General features: G+C 43.2%; 1 protein-coding gene across 1 annotated transcript in view; it reads right to left on the reverse strand.

Annotated features, from left to right (window-relative positions):
- C22H3orf49 (chromosome 22 C3orf49 homolog) overlaps positions 1-14393 on the reverse strand; it is a 144702-nt gene that overhangs the window by 115764 nt on the left and 14545 nt on the right. Inside the window, 1 exon segment of the mRNA XM_070776391.1 lies at positions 2261-2340. The gene's annotated coding sequence lies outside the window, so the exon portion shown is untranslated.

The raw sequence follows: 14393 nt of genomic DNA on the forward strand, positions 1-14393 counted from the left end.
CTTCCAATTCTCTTGAAATCAGAACCCCAGGTGTTATACAGACACTTACTGTGTGCCCACTAGGTGTCAGGTTCTAGTGTTAGTTGCTCAGTCATGTCCAAGTCTTTGCGACCCCATGGACTGTAGCCCACCAGGCTCCTCTGGCCATTGAATTCTCCAGACAAGAATATTGGAGTGGGTAGCCATTGCCTTATCAAGGGGCTCTTCCCAACCCAGGGATTGAACCTGGGTCTCCTATAGAGCAGGCGGATTCTTTACCATCTGAGCCTCCAGGGAAACACTTCAAATGAATTGACTGGAGTCCTCACAGAACTGCAACGTAAGTATTCTTACTGGACAGATGGTGAAAATGAAGTTCAGAGAGGTCAAGAAATGAGCTCAAAGTCACATAACTACTGTTTAGCATTCTCAGCCTTCTAAGGACTCTGTGGAAAGGCAAAGGCTGCGGCAGGGGGTTAACCACCTGGAAGGAAATGTTTAGTCCCCATTTCCCAGAAGAATAACAGGTTTCTAGGACTAGTTGCAGCAGGACTGCTTGCCTAGCCTTTTCTTCTATACATTGAATTTCTGAACAGTAGCACTTACATAGCCGTGACAGGCTCGATGCTGGAGGAAACATATTAAGCTTTTCTCCCAATTGTTTTCCCAGTTATTTGCAGCTGATTTTTCCATCAATCATCTTGAAAGAAACAGAGATCAATCTCTACTTCATTAGCTTCATCTGAAGCCTGGGGAAGTTTAGCCGGAGAACTGCGTGATTTTGAGTAATCAGCTTTCTGCCTTAGCATTTCCCTGTGTGCAAGCAAGTACCCGGATTAGATTCCTGTGTCTGCCCCTGATTTATATACAAGGAGGTCTGGCTCATGTGAAGTCCAGTTCAGCAATGTCCCCAGCAATGTAATGCAGTGTGAATGGAGGATTAATTCCTACCCCTGTTACTAGACCTACTACAGAACAGACTTCCAGATCCAACTATAAATCATAATGCAATGTAACCTATTCTCAGGTCTCACAGCATCTCAAGGACTTGAAGAGATGATTTGCCCGAGTTATTTACATTTATTGTTTCTTTTTTTCTTAATGCCGAATACTGCCTATTTAAGGATTTTTAAAAAACCGAATCCTTGTGCCAAAGCTCCCTGTGTTACCAGCTTATGGAAATAAGGAGCTTTTTTTCTGCTAGGGGGACATAGGGTTCGTCCAGTGAGGGTGCATCTCAAAAAAGAATTTGTAAGGGGCCCACTTGTTTTGATTTCAGAGTATTTTGGCATTTGTGGAATTCTGAAGACTCAGGATTCTTAAAAAAATTAAACTTTTTTTTGGATATAGCCTACAAAACATAGACAACTTGAAAAAAATTAAAATGTATATGATGATAGCACTATCAGTATAGGATTTGGCATATTTATATGTGTAGTATTTTTTTTGGTGCCAAGCACTACCCATGGATACATGGTTGGCATAGTCAATCCTTTTAGTCACCTCAGGAGATGAGAAATATTATTATCTAGTAATGATAATATTATTATTATTATCCACAGCTTATAGGTGAGAGAATGGGGACAGAGAAGTTAAGTAATTTACAGGAGGCTGCTCAGAGGGAGTAAGAGGTAGATGAGGGATTTAGATCCACCCAGGTAGTCTGAAGCCATATCTCAAAATCTTCAACACCATTCAGGGTAGTATTTCCACATCATTGTTCAACAGATATTATATTAATGGCCATATGTATGTTTATGTTGTTACTTAACACTGTAACACCTGGCTTCCCAGATGGAGCTAGTGTTAAAGAATCCTCCTGCCAATGCAAGAGACATAAGAGATGTGGGTTCAGTCCCTGGGCTGGGAAGATCCCCTGGAGGAGGAAATGGCAGCCGACTTCAGTATTCTTGCCTGGAGAATCCCATGGACAGAGAAGCCTGGCAGGCTACAGGCCAAAGGGTCACAAAGAGTCAGACATGACTGAAGAGTCTTAACCCACACACACACTGTATATACAGCTTAGTGTTTCTCCTTTTCTTCTACTTAACTTTCATCATAAGCATTTCCCCTTGTCATTAAATTGCTAAAAAAAAATTTTTTTTAAGCTGTGGCAGGCTTAATTGGCTACATTTGCAGAAAATGCATATTTGTACATTTGTAGAAAACAAAATATTGATGTCTCATTTCATGTCATGTTCCAAAATAAATCCCAGATGGATTAAAGACATTTCAAAGTTCTAAAAGGAAAATTAAGAAAATATAAGTAAATCAGGCTCACCAGAGTTCAAATTGAAGTCCAGTTGGAAGCTCTGTGACTTGGGAAAATTACTTAACCTCTCTGAGCCTTTGCTTCTTAATCTGTAAAAATGGAAATGACATCTAATTGAGAGGAATGCTTATAAAGGAATAAATGAAGAATGTAACAGTGTACCTGGCATTTAACATGTTTCCAGTAAATGTTAGATATTGTTATACTTAGAGCTAGAAAAAATTTGTCCAAAATTTCAGGGGATAAACAGCTCTCACCTTTGCCCTAAACACTGACTCTACTAATCCATCTAAATAACCAGATCCCCTCAGCCTCCACCCCATCATGGTAAGAGAGGTTTGTTCTAATTGGTATGTAGGGAGGAACTGCTTTTAGTCTTATCTGTGGCTCAGAGTGTATTAAGCCAGCTTCAAATTAAGTTCAGAAATGCGAATGTTGTCTTCCCTTCTCTCAGCTTCTTCTTTTTTTTTTTTTTCTATAATAGAATCACAAGTGAGAGGTTGGAGTATGAGTCTGCATATTTAGAAGAGACACAAATGCGATTTCCATAACCAGCCTCCAGTCTTCAAGGGAAAAAAAAACTGGCATAATCGTTAAGCAGAAACGGTGGGTAAATTATATTTCAGAGCTTCAGGTTCCATTTAGCCCAACCCACTCACCCAAATAAAGCCAGAGCTGTTTGCAATTTAATATCAGGTCATTAACACTTAACCATGTTTAATTTGTTTGACATCCTGGATGGTAAATCTGCATGTAAACCCAGTGTTATGCTCTGCGTGTTTCGGTCTGGATGATAAAGCTGGACAGTGGCATTTCATCATAAAGTGTGAAACAACAGGTGGGAGATTAATGAAGCAGTTGGCACTTCCAAAAGATTCTAGAGCGACTGTTCCAGCACCATGTCCTAGGGTTCATAATTACCTAGAGAAATGCAGTTGGAACAACAGATTCATCACCAATCTGTTGAGTGCCTGACAGAGTACTTGAAGAGGTAGGAAAATCACCGTTAATAACAGAGTCATGCGAGAACAATCTAAAACTTGTTGAATATTATTAGTGTGACAAGATATATAAGGAACAACGACAAGCAAACTGGGACAGGTTTTGTTGAAAGCTGTTTTTAGTTCAAACACTTATTTGGTTTAGAATACATATATATAGCAAGAGAAAGCATGGAATATAAATACATACATCATATACATATACCACACATACACACATATGTAACATATAAATATACCAACAATTATAAATACATAAAAATATATCCTCCTATCCTCATGTTTTAGTTTTTTGGTTTAAGTTGGCATCCTTGGTTGACTAGCTCATCTGGGGACTTGTGTGGGTCCTTTGGGCATTTTGTGGTCTTATTTCTCCTGGGCTTAGATTTCTGTATGATCTCCTTCACATTTTACTGAGGTTAAAAATTTCCTACTTGGGAACAACGCAAGTCCTCCCATCACCTTCCCCTCAAGAAGTGTATCCCTTAATTATGTGCTTTGCAGAGTTACAAAATGGCACTTGTTGCTTCAACAGGTACAAACGCCGAGTGCAATGGAAGACTATGAGGAACACAGTGGGGTGAGCACAAGGACAAACACACCACAAACATAACATCCCTAAAGCAAATATCTAGTGCATGTATCCGCAGCAGACTTTGTGAGCTGTCTCCCAGAATCCATCCATTCCTTGGACCTGAGTAACAGAATCCACTGTGATACAGTAAAGCACAGTAAAATGAGATCTGTCTGTAATCATAAGAGCAAAAACCGAAATAAAAAAAAAGTGAGTGGAAAAACAAACAAAACGTCAGATCATGGGAATGATGCAGTAGAATGTTTAGATAATTCCAGTTTTCCAAATGCTGTCACTTATGTTTTCTCCTTTGAGCCTTTGGACCACCTGGCTGGGAGAGTCAACTCCAATTTTCTCACCTGTATGTTGTGGACAGTCTGCTCTAGAAGCGGTACCAGCAGCTCCTACTATCACTCGGTCCGGGGTGCTATATCACCCCTTGTTGGTTTCTCTTACCCTGTCCACACTTCTGTAAATGGTTCCTTTGGTAATGCCTCCTCGGCTAGCCTGCTTGTGTGTGTTAGCTGTGCCGTGTGGGGAGCCTTGATTGGTACAATAGCATGTCCAGTTGTGGGGAGTGTGCAGTAGAGTTGGTTCCCCAAACCATGTGTTTCTCTGGGCAGAGCCGTGTCTCATCTCCTCCCAGCATGTAGAAAGGGGTTGTCAAATAACAGTTGCATGAATCTTGCAGTGTGTTGGCCAAAAGTCAGCAGGAGAAAGAAATGAATTGCAAGCTATTTATCACCAGTAGGCGATGCAATCAAGCCCCTTCATGATTTGTGATACAAAGTAGGCTTCCACAGGAAACATTTATTTTAGCTTCATCATTCTCTTCCTCCTAACGATGTTTACTCTGAAAAATGCCTCTCATAATTTCCTTTTTTTTTCTTTTTTGGCAACTGCATCCTCTTGTCAGTATCCTCTTTTCTGCCAAGAGCACACACAGCCTCAGAGATTCCAACTTTTTCAGAAGAAATATGACTCTATTAATTACTCTGTGAAATGAGACTTCTGACACTCAGCTGTAGGACAAAATAAGAACCTGAGAAACGTCATAGGAGGATGAATGAAAGATTTTACCCAAACAGATGCTAGAAAGTCAAAGTTAAGATACTTTCCTAACAGCAGCATCCAGAGGCCACCAATCCCACCCGTCCATCCTTCCTTTTGTCCATCCATCCACTGTATATGTATCAGTTGCTTGGATTAGACTGCGGGTCTAAAGGAGCAATAGTGAGCAAGACAGACCTGGTTTCTGCCCTCCCAGAGCTTAAGCTGCAAACATGTATCTTTATAACATCAGCCTCAAGTACCAGGGCTGGCCTCATGGGTGTGACATACCCAGCGCATAATACGTAGAAGGCTTCCTTATTTAGTTTAATGCTCTGCTGTCACCATTTTGAAATTCTTAATAATTACTGAGAATTCTTAATAATCGATGCTCAAAGTAGGCATTTAAAATGTGCTCACTGAATGAAAGAATGAATGCCTGGCATTCATTAGGAGGTCAATAAATTAGGTTAAGTGGGCATATCAGGAGGGACTATTGTCCTACCACCTTCACCTTCAAAAGTAAAGAAGGGGGCGTGGGGTCTTGCCACCAGGACGACTTCCCTTCTTCCCCCAGTCTTCACACCTCTCTAGGCCCTTGATCAAGTGTGGGTAGGACCTATTTATTTCAAGCTGCTATTTAATTTTTTCTCTTCCTGTGCCATGAAAAATTCTTGGCATCAGGCAGCCTCAGGGCAGCACTATTTTTATTTCACCAGCAGAATAATTAAATTCAGGCTCAGTTGATTTTCCCCAGAAGAGAGGCTGTGGGCAAAATGGGATGAAGAGGCTGCTACAGAGGGCTGGTTGGAATAGGTTCCAGAGGGACTAGATACAATGATCTGAGTCACATTTACCGTGGATCCACATAGGGAGGAGGGAGCAAAGGCTTTGCTAAGATCACTCAATCAGACCTTTCGGCTCAGCAGGACAGCCACAATCCTGTCTTAGAATCTTAGAGCTGGAAGGAGCTATAGGAATGATCCCGACTGGGGGTCAGTAAACCATAGTCAAGGACCAAATCTGGCCGGCTGCCTGGTTTTGTAAACGAAGTTTCACTGGACCGTAGCCAGTTCATTTGCAAAGAATGAATGGCCATTCATTTGCATATTGTCTATGGCTGCTTTCAAGGTACAAGACTGAAGATGCTGTCACAGAACATACGGCCTGCAAATCCAAACATATTTATTGTCTGGTCCTTTATAGACAAAATGTATCGACCACTGATCTAGACAAGGAACGCTCACAATGTATAATGTGGGTGCTACTAGTCTTCCAGGACTCTCTATTCAAAAGGATGTTGTGGTCAAATACATTGGGAAAACGCATGAACCTTATCTCCCCTCTTAGAACTTCACAAACTCCAACACCCTACTGCAACAGCCCCTGTCCACACTGTGTCCACAAGCACTGCACACTCTGACTTTTGTACACACCTGTGGCTCTTGTTATGTTACTAGTTGTCTTTGCCTCCTGACTCAGGGAGCAGGACAAACTGGGAGTACTGGAGAATTAATGACCTTGAAAGCAGACTTCAGCCAATGATGGACAATATAAGCGAGAGAATTTCTCAGCTTCCTTGCCTATTGTTGTGAAAACTCTTGAGACATGATCTACACTGAATCCCAGAGCTCATCTGTGGGACCAAGTCCCCACTGCCCACAGGGGTCAACCTGTTCATACATGTACATTTTACTGATGGGCCTCTCTCTTAAAGACCCCAAATGCAGTTCTTTGAAATCACCTCCCAAATGAACTCATTCTATTCTTATCTTTAGGTTGTGCTTCTGAGGGAACTCAAACTAAGATATCTACCAATTAAAGGCTCTGAGAAGTCCTGTAGTAAATGTATATATGCCTTCTTAATTTGGCCTTTGAGGCTTTTTTTTTTTTTTTTTTAAATCTGGCTTCTACCCAACTTCCAAGCCTAATTTTTCTCAAGTCTCCCGTACTTAGCTCAAGTTTTTTTTTCAATTTCTGATCCCGCTATATTCTTAATGATGTTACCATCCCCTAAGGTGACATCTGCCTAGATCAATGGGCATAGATTCTGGTTGTGTACATGCCAATAAATGCAATTAACCCATCTTCCTAGGATATAGACAAGAGTAAGAGCCTCACTTCTCAGGCTGAGGGACTCCAGGTACAGCTAATAGGATTTCTGTGATGACATCCTCTTCCAGAGTTTTGGCATCAGCCTGGGGGCAGCTCAGGCCTGTTGAAATGAAGATCAGAACTGACATTGTGAGCAAGCTGGCTTTATGTGTAGGCTCAAGGTGCTGACAAAAGCCTCCCTTTCTTCTGAGCCCAATCACCTGCCTCTAGCTTAATTCCAGAGGGGTTTCCAGAGTCAAGATCTCAGTTCATTCTTACGTGCTCTCCCAGGATTAGAAGTGATTTCCATTCTTCACCTCTCCTCCCTTTCTGACTTCAGGGAGGGTATGGGTGGAGGAAGTCCAGCATGGACTGTTCATGAGCGATGAGCCACACTGCTCTGGCATTTAATGTTTTCACTGTTCCACACATGCTTTTCAGGGGACAGTCAGAGCTCCACCATTGAAGACCAGAGTTTCAGGAAAATCGAAGTTTTGCTTTTCTCACTTTTATTAATTTTCATTAACCCCTTCAGAGGCCCCCAGTACCTCCAGCCTTCTTCCCTTCAAAGAGAGAGATTTAGAGAAAGCAGCCAGTTTCCAGCTTTCAGAGACTGCTAGAGATGCTGCTGCCTCATGACTGTCCTGCTCCTGAGGTCCTCTGCTCTTTACCCAGTGAAGGGGGCAAAGGTTGCTTGGGATTAACCTGTTGTTTAGCCGCTCAGTCATGTCCAACTCTTTGTGACCCGAAGGACTATAGCCCACCAGACTCCTCTGTCCATGGGATTCTCCAGGCAGGAATACTGGAGTGGGTTGCCATTCCCTTTTCCATGGGATCTTCCTGACCCAGGCATCAAATCTGGGTCTCCTGCATTGCAGGCAGACTCTTTACCATCTGAGTCACCAGGGAAGGCTTTAAGCAGTCCCACTGTGGGCTGCAAATCTGATTCAGGTCAAAGCATAGCCTTTCAGTAAAAAAAAGAACAGGAAACTACAATGCAAAGCAGATGAGGCAGGTGAAGTTGCTGAAAATATAAACATAAATTATTGAATTTTGAAAATGCTTTATCTTATTAAAAAAAAAAAAAAAAAGCTTCCTGGTGGCTCAGCAGTAAGGAATCCACCTGAAATGCAAGAGACACAGGAGACCTGGGTTTGATCCCTGGGTCAGGAAGATCCCTTGGAGAAAAGAATGGCAACCCACTCCAGTATTCTTGCCTCAAGAATCCTATGGACAGAGGAGCCTGGTGGGCTACAGTCCATAGGGTTGCAAAAAAGTTTGACATGACTGAAGTAACTGAGCATGCACATAAATGGCTGAGGTCCCCAAGTCAGTAAGACATAGAAGGGTCTGGAGTGCACTTTGTGGCTCTGCCCCTAGATAATCACAGCTGGAGGTGGCTCTGAGGTCTGAGCTCCTCTGTCTTGTCGGACTGTCCACTCCATGTGGGGTCCACTGGCCCCAAGATAGTGGGGATGCTTCACTCTGTCTTTGGTCTTGAGAGTATTCTCTGCATGGCTGATTTTCTGGTTCTGAGCTAAATTATAGCAAAAGCAATCTTAAACTGAGTGTACATCTTCATTCTTACCAATTTTATTAGTAAAAGTAGCAGTCTGTAATAAGATCCAGTTTGCTCATCTGCCAGGAAAGCACATCATGCTTTCTTTTCTTCAGCAAGACATTAACCTGCATCCAAGTAAACATCTTAATGTTCCCCTTTTCTACCTCTTCTGTTTGAGAAGGACTCATTCATTCATTAATTTGTTCATTTCATATTCATCAAGCACCTCTTTGGTGCTGTTCCAGGTGTTGAGGATACAATATAAGACAGGCAGGGCTCTTGCTTTTAAAGATGTTACTGACAAGCCAGTAAATGGCCACGTGAATTGTGTGACTTACGCAGCACTTTCAAAACTGATATAAACCATAGCTACAGATTTTTAAATCTACAAAGCACTGAGAAACCATCAGTGTTTCTTTTTTCTTTTTTTCTTACTCTCTAGGATACCTCCTGCTTATTGGCATTTAGCCCTCTGTGTATTGGTCTTATACCACAGCCTGCCAAGGTTAAAGTTAGAAAAGAGAAGTAGAAGAGATAGGATTTTAAGTGATTAAACTTTGTTCATATACTCACTGGCACTTGTTATGGTTTTCTTTAAGTCTTGGTTAATACAAAAGATTATTTCAGAATGGGAAGGGATTTGAGGAACATCTAGTCACAGAGCCCTTTCACTAAGTAAGGAAGAATCTGAGACATGGAAGGAGGCGAGCAGGAGCAGACCTGGGAGGAAAACTCAGGGTTCTACCCTCCACATCAGCATCCCCATTCCTCTACCTACACGTGCATGTTGGGAACAGCCCCTTTCCCTTCCACGGCCTCCCTCCTGTCGTTTATACTTTCTTCAAGCAAAACCATGAGCTAAAGGTCACACAGATTTTAAAATCCCACTGCCTTCCCCCAGAGGAAAAATTCCCTTCTTGAATGACATAGAAAGGCAAGGAAAAGCACGTTATATTGTTGCTGCTTCCCGCTAATGCTTCTTGATTCCCTGTGGATTCCGGAAATGTGAGCCGCTGCTGCTTCTCTTCCTCTACCTCCTCTTCCTCCTCATTTTGGAGAATAACGTACTATGACCACGTGTAAGCCTTAAGTCACGGCGATGCTCTCCTTTGGGTAGTTTTCTATCCACTCGCCATTACAGAAGGGAGCCAGACTGCTGCACAAGAGGGATGTGGGTTGGAAACCTCGGGTTTATCTGCCACTTACTGCTGTGTGGCCCTGGTAAGTCACTCGACCTCTCTAAAGTTCATCTTCTTTGGTGAAATGGAGATAATAATACCAATCTCGTAAAGTTATTTATGAGTGTAGTAGATGCTGTATTCGGAGAAGGCAATGGCAAGCCATTCCAGTGTTCTTGCCTGGAGAATCCCAGGGACGGGGGAGCCTGATGGGCTGCCGTCTATGGGGTCACACAGAGTCAGACACGACTGAAGTGACTTAGCAGCAGCAGCAGCAGATGCTGTATTAGGGGCAGCCATGGTCAAGAATAATGATAATGACCATCTGCCTAGAATGAGACAAATTAGAATGGATATGAGACATATACACAGGCCCACTTTATATTCCTGATTTATGCGCTTCCTTAACTCTCACAGTGACTTCTCTAAGAAAACAGGCCCCATTTGGATCCCAACTTTAGATCTGAAAAAACATGAGGCTCACTCAGAAAAGGTGGAGGGCTTTCTCAGGGCCCCAGGGCTGGTGATGGCAAAGCTGGGACCAGAGTCCAGCCCTCTGGTCCCAGCCCTCTGGTCCAGCCCTCTGCCTGAACTGCTAGCCTCTGTCCAGGCTAGCAGTTCCTCCAGTGGCATAGCTCCCACCCATACCATCTGAACGCTCATGTGAAGTGGAAAAAATCAAAACCACGAACAGCCTCTAGTTAGTTACAGCTCATGTTTTGTCACCAAATGAGTATGAAAAACTTTAGGGTTCATGGTTCTTAGATTCAGGATTGTGGATGAAGTATTGAACACATGGGGCAGGAATGGAGTCCTCGTGCACAGGAATGGAAACCACGCTGAGAGCCCACTTTACACTAGGCTTCGCTTATTTCAAAACTGCAACCCCTCTCCCCCACCAAAGGACCAAAGAGATCTGAAGCCATGTGTCCTAGATTGAAATTAGAGGAAACTGGCACAATGTCTTTCAGGCCTGAATTCGCTGGGTTATGGTTGCCCCTTGTCCATGGGCTGGATTGACCTTTGCCAGATTCTGGAAACTGGCCTTCTCGGCCCTTCTCAGAGCTCAGAATTCAGCTAAGAACTCTCTTCAGCTCTGCCAGCGCTGAAGTTCAGGATGCCTGTTGGTTTCCTTCCAGAACTTTCCCCCTTTCTCACAAAGGACTGTTTAAAGCACAATTCCTGATTTCATACTGGGACCCTTTTTTAGATGCTGAAATAAAATTAGGGGTTCTAGGACTGGGTATGTTTCTGTCAGGCTCACCAAATTGCAAGCGTGCTCACAGCTCTTGTACAGGAAGATCTTAACTATATTTAATCACAGGAAACTTCCCAGGGAGGCTCAGGTTACCTCCTTTTACACAGTGACAATTCAAGAAAGGTTTCACTTGGAATAACAAAGGAGATAATTCCATCAGTTCTCATGTTTGCTGAGCCTGTGCCTGAGAAGCAAATAACACTGCCCTAGTCATCCAAGTTATGGATTTTGTACCAGAGATTCTTGTAATTTCCTCTGTCAGTCATTTCATCCCCAGCTCCTCTCTCCCTTCTTTGAGAACCTGTCCATATACTTTGCAGGGAGAGTTCCCACAGGCCCTGCTGAGTGGGCATGTGACTTTCATCCCTGGCCACAAACAACTTGATCTGGAGTGGCCCCTACTTGAATTCAGCCAATCCAGTTCTTGTTCCTGGGGACTGGAATTGGCTTTCTGAGATGCTACCGAGTGTTAGCTGAACATTTAAAGAGAGAAGTCAAGTCAGTGACGGGAACTTTGTGTTTGGCTTTTGGGCCAAGAATCTGGAAAAAAGGCTAGTCAAGAAGTAGAGATACAAACAGAGGTAGAGGTAAAGATGAGGGAGAGACCACATGCAGACAGAAGTGGAGATAAACCAATTCATTTAAGATACACTGAAAGCAAAAGCTTGACTTTGCTTTCCATTGCTGTTTCCAGTATTTTGTAGACATTCGTTGCATTCTCTGCCCTTTCTTTATTTGCCATTGGACTTTGTAGATAAATACAACCTGTGCCATCTTCCTTTGTGTGTGTGTACATGTATGTGTGTATGTAATTCCCGTGGGCTTTGTTGTTTGCAACCAAGGGATCTCACGACAGATTTGCATCCATAAGCTCACCTGTGATGACCAGTAATATTTTCAAGATGGAACCTTTGTTTGAAGAGTAGAGATCATGGTTCTGGAACTAGAACCAAGGGTGAGGTTTCTGTGGATCCAGTGTCTTAGCGCAGTTGTTCAGTTGCTAAGTCGTGTCAACTCTTTGTGACCCCTTGGACTGCAGCATGCCAGGCTTTCCTGTCCCTTACTATGCCCGAGTTTGCTCATACTCATATCCATTGAGTCAGTGATGCCATCCAGCCATCTCATCCTCTGTCATCTCCTTCTCCTCATGCCCTCAATCTTTCCCAGCCTCAAGGTCTTTTCCAAAGAGTTGGCTGTTCCCATTAGGTGACCAAAGTATTGAAGTCTCAGCTTCAGCTTCAGTCTTTCCAAAGTCTTAGGGTAATGCTCATCAATTTGTCTGTCACTGATGCTTCTCAAGCTTTTGCTCTGCTTTCATTCCTTGCATTGGGCTAAAATAGATTCTATAAATGATTTTCCCCTCAGAGGATAGTAACTTCCCATCTGGAATGGAGTTTCAAAAATCCTTACGGGGAGCCCCAGGGTTGGAATGGCTCCAAGATTCTTCCTCACAGCATTGGCCAGGGTCTCTTTTTTCCTTCTCTGAAAGGTGTGAATTTGACCTTTTGATTGGTCACCAAGGTTGCCATATTCAGCTACTTTCAACTAAGATACAAAGGGCTTGGATGGAGTTCATCCCACAGATTCTATTTGAGGAATGCCAAATGGCTCTCCAGGGCCCAGCTGGTACCACACTCTCTCTCACACAGTGCCTGAAATGTGCACAGTTATTTTTGTTGAATTGTAGTATTATTGCTCACGATGAAGTCTAATATTAAAACAAAATTGACAATGCCCACAAGGAGGGCAGAGAACTCAGCAATCTGCCTGCTGTGTGACTTTGGAAAAATCAAAACCTCGGTGCTTCGGTTTCCTCATCTGTGAGATTATAATACTAATGCCAACCTCAGAGGGTTATGATGGGAATTGAGTTAATATTTATGAAGTGCCTGGCACATGAGTCGAGTCCTGTTGAATGCACATTCCTTCTATGAAAATGGTGACAGAGGGTAAAGTTTGGGGCTTTCCCTGATGGGGAAAACGTGTAGACTTTTGAACTTAGACTAAGGTTTGGAAAGTAAGGAGGGCTAAGGAATCTGGTCTTGGTGGATTTGGAACACTACAGGATGGGATAACAGGCTTCCTAGGTGGTGCACTGGTAAGGAATCTGCTTGCTAATGCAGGAGACACAAGAGGCGTGGGTTTGATCCCACAGACTAGAAACATGGCAACACACTCCAGTATTCTTGCCTGTAGAATTTCATGGACAGAGGAACCCAGTGGATTATGGGGTTGCAAAGAGTCAGGCATGACTGAGCACACACAGGCACATGCATGCCCACACGTGCGCACACACACACACACACACACACACACACACACACAGAGGATGAGATAACACTTCTCTAGACCAGGGATGGAGGTTCTCCTTTGGAAAGGATCCCTTAACATGTGTCTCTGAGGCTTACAGTGTTGGGTTGGAAGGAAAAGGGGAGGTGAGGGAGGTAACTTAGGAAGCTACCATAATTCTGGAATGAATTAAAGTCTTGGTGAAAGTCTATCTCAAAGACTTAGGCATTGACTGATGTGTGTGTATAATTTAAACTCAGGAATTCAGGTATAGCCACAGGGAATGTGTGTCCTGAGGACATGACCATTTTTAGATCATATTGTCAAGGAATTGTTGGTTAAATCATGGCCAGAAATTACAAAGATATTGGGATTTATGGGGTTTTAAGTCATATATAGGGCTTCCCCGGTGGCTCAGCTGGTAAAGAATCTGCCTATAATGTGGGAGACCTGGCTTCAATCCTTGGGTTGGGAAGATTCCCTGGAGAAGGAAATGGCAACCCACTCCAGTATTCTTGCCTGGAGAATCCCATGGACAGAGGAGCCTGGTGGGTTATGGTCCACAGGGTCACAGAGAGTCGGACACGACTGAGTGACTAACACAACAAGTAACATATAGGCAGAATTCACATAAAGTAAAATCCACCCCCCCGCTTTTGTGTGTGCAGTTCTAAGAGTTTGACAAATGTGTGCAGTCATGTACCCATCACCACAATCAAGCTATGGAACATCTCCATCCCCCTAAAAGTGCCCTCATGCCCATCTCCATGTCCTACCCACAGTCCCGGTAGCCGCAGATCTGTTTTCTTCCTCTTACAGTTTTGCTTTTGCAGAAGGCCAGTAGAGCTTCTCTGACCTTTGATCCCCAGTCATGTGATAACAACTCTTTCAGCAACCTGTAGCCCTTATCACAATTATAATTATACTGTATAAGAAATTGATTGATAAAATGTTCACAGTCTGTCTCCTCTGCTAAGACTCTGGTAGGCATGTCTGAGGGCAGAGATTGGCTGATTCATTACTTTGTCCTTAGCAATACCATCAAGTAGAAGCTCAATACACATTGTTTGATGGATGAATGAGTGAGGGGCTCAGTGACTATAAGGAAGTGCTCTAAGACACTACTGACACAACAGA

This window comes from Bos indicus, chromosome 22 (genome assembly GCF_029378745.1).
Source record: "Bos indicus isolate NIAB-ARS_2022 breed Sahiwal x Tharparkar chromosome 22, NIAB-ARS_B.indTharparkar_mat_pri_1.0, whole genome shotgun sequence".
Taxonomy (NCBI): Eukaryota; Metazoa; Chordata; class Mammalia; order Artiodactyla; family Bovidae; genus Bos; species Bos indicus.